The sequence below is a fragment of the Crocodylus porosus genome, unplaced genomic scaffold, assembly GCF_001723895.1.
Source record: "Crocodylus porosus isolate Cpor-Errol unplaced genomic scaffold, CroPor_comp1, whole genome shotgun sequence".
Lineage (NCBI taxonomy): Eukaryota > Metazoa > Chordata > Crocodylia > Crocodylidae > Crocodylus > Crocodylus porosus.
Window position 1 is genome coordinate 2023237 of NW_017728904.1, and position 3082 is coordinate 2026318.

The following is a 3082-nucleotide window of genomic DNA, read 5'->3' on the forward strand; positions in this document are numbered from 1 at the left end:
TCCCCATGGCCCTGAGGTTACAATCTGGAAGCAGGACTGCAAGGCCAAGCTCATAGTCGTGCCTGTGTCCCCTGTGCCAGCCTGGTGGAGGGAGTTGGGCTTGGGTGTTGTGCAGGTACACGTGTGTGCACATGTGTGTGTGCCATGTGCTCATGGCTGGCATCACTTGTGTGAAGGCATCGGGAGCACAGGGGGGGCGGGGAGCCTAGAGCGAGCAGCCGGGGGAGCAGGTCATGGGCAGGGACTGGGCACAGGGCGGGGCAGTGTGATGGAGGGGGTGGCATTTGCAGGGAGAAGGCATGTGGGTGGCTCTAGGGCAGGGTGATTCAACTGGGGTAGCAACACAGTGTGTGTCTCAAATGCCTAGATTGTGTGTGTGTGTGTGTGTGTGTGTGTGTCATTGCACAATTGCAAATCTCTGTAACTGCATGTTTGTGCATGTCTCTGTGACCATGCGTGTGTATGGAATTGGTCTTTTGACTCTGTGTGTGTGTTCACATGTGTGCACCATTGCATGATTGCACATCTCTGTGTCTGCGTGATTGTGTCTATGTAACTAAGTGTATCTATAATTGTTCAGAAGACTGCGTGCGTGTGTGTGTGTGTGTGCATGCACATATGTGTATGTGGGCTCTGTGGGCAGTGTGATTTAACTGGAATAGCAGCACAGTGCATGTGTGTGTATGTGCATGAGTGAGTGTATTCTGAACGCCTGGGCTCTGTGTGTGTGTGGGCGGGTGTCATTGTACTATTGCAAATCTCTGTAACGGAATGTTTGTGAGCATCTCTGACCATGCGTGTGTGTGGAATTGTTCTTTTGACTCTGTGTGTGTGTGTGCACACATGCGTGCATGTGCATGCACATGTGTGTCTGTCATTGTGTGATGGCACATCTCTGTAACTGCCTGGTTGTGCATGGCTGTGTGTTTGTATCATGGTGTGTATGACAGTATCTGCATCTCTGTGAGTGTGTAACTGCTTGGCCTCTGCAGGTAGGGCTCTAAATGCACAATTGTGTGTGTCTGTGTCACTGTGTGACTCTACACACTTGTTTGCATGGTTGTGTGTATAACATTGTCTGTAACTGTTTGCATGTGTGTGTGTGCCATTGCATGATTGCACATCTCTGTATCTGTATGATTGTGTGTGTCTATGTGACTCTGTCTATAATTGTTCATATGATGGTGTGCATCTGCATGTGTGTGTGTGTGCCTGTGCGTATGGATATGTGGCTCTGTAGACAGGGTGATTTAGCTGGGGTCACAGCACAATGCATGTGTGAGCATGTGCATGAGTGTGTGCGTCTCTGCATATGCACACAGAGCCCACAAGCACACATGCACCAGGACAGCATACACACACAAAGCCTACACTTGCTTTTATGTACTCAGGCCTCTACCCATCAGTGGACCATCTATACACACTCATAGCCTACACACACACACACACACACACACCAGCTCCCCATTATCACACACACTTAGAGCCAGCCCATAGACACCCGCACATCCCTATCTGCATCATGGGACATACACACCCCCTCTCCTCATCACACATCTCACGGACCCACAACCTCTGTGCATGCACACACACCCCTCTCCAGTTACTACAGTGCAGTGACAAGGTGCCTTTAAATGGCCAGGTACATACACACACATGCACACACACACACACCCCTCTCCAGTTACTACAATGCAGTGACAAGGCACCTTTAGCTGGCCAGGTAGATACAGGCACATCCACACGCATACACACACATGCATACATATGCACATACACACATGTGCATGCACACACACACACACACGCACACACATGCACACGCTTCTCTCCAGTTACTACAGTGCAGAAAGAAGACCCCTTTAGCTGGCCAGCTACACACACACACTTGCATACACACACACACGCATGCAGAGACCTGTCAGTGCCCCTTGTGCAGTGCCCCACACAGCATTGGCTGCCCAGGGCAGAGAGGGTGAGCAGTGGGCAGGGGTCTCATTGCTGCCCCCAGCCAGGCCTCCCCATGTCTTGTGCCACCTGTCCCGGCTGTGCCAGCTCAGACTCGGCCCCCAACAGCCCACGGTACCTACCAGGACGTTGCCCGTCTCCCCACGTTGGTGCCAGGCGCTGGTCCCGTTACCCCATCCAGGAGAAGTGTGCAGCCCCCACACCCCCTTGGCCCATGCCTGGCTGCCGTGTCCCCCTCTCACACGCCAGCCTGGGATGCTTTGGACCCGTTGCTGGTGGCAACCAGTAGCTATAGCGACATGGAGGGACCGCATTGGCTGCAACGTGGGTGATGCCTGAGCTGGAGAGATGCCTACGGTCCCAGGGGTGCCTGGGGTGGGTGAGGGGGCCCGGGCCAGTGGCATCATCTGGACTGGGCTGAAGAGGGCATGGGAGGTGGCACACATGGTGCACGCAGAAGGCAATGCACATGTGTGCACAGGTACACACAATGCATGCCCCCCATCTCATATGCAGATGGGAAGAGAATACACACAACAGGCAGGAGCACACACAGCCCCCCCATGTCACATGCAGATGGGCAGTGCGCACACACACACAACACAGTAGTACACACACACACCAATCTCACATGTAGGGGGGCAGTGCACACACAAACATGCAGACAAGCAAAGTGCACATTCTCATGCACATACATGACAGAACACAGAAATAAACACGCTAACTTAATTCTCACACCGAAGTCAACCAGTGCACACACTCATGCACATACACAAGCCCTCTGCTTCACACACACACAGAGCTCCTGCCTCACCACGCTCAGGTACAAACATGCTAACCAGGCAGCCAGCAGGCTTCCTACATGCACCTCACACCCAGACACACTCACACACACCCACCCCACACAACAGGCAAACACACAAACCCCATTCTCACACCCCACCAAGCCAGCACAGCCAGCCACATGCACAGGCACTCACACATGTACATACCTACACCTTTCTCTGACACACATACACACACACCACCCTTCACCCTTGCAGACACCTCCCTCCCCATGCTGAGTGCCCCATCATGTGTGCACACACACACACACACACACACACACACACAC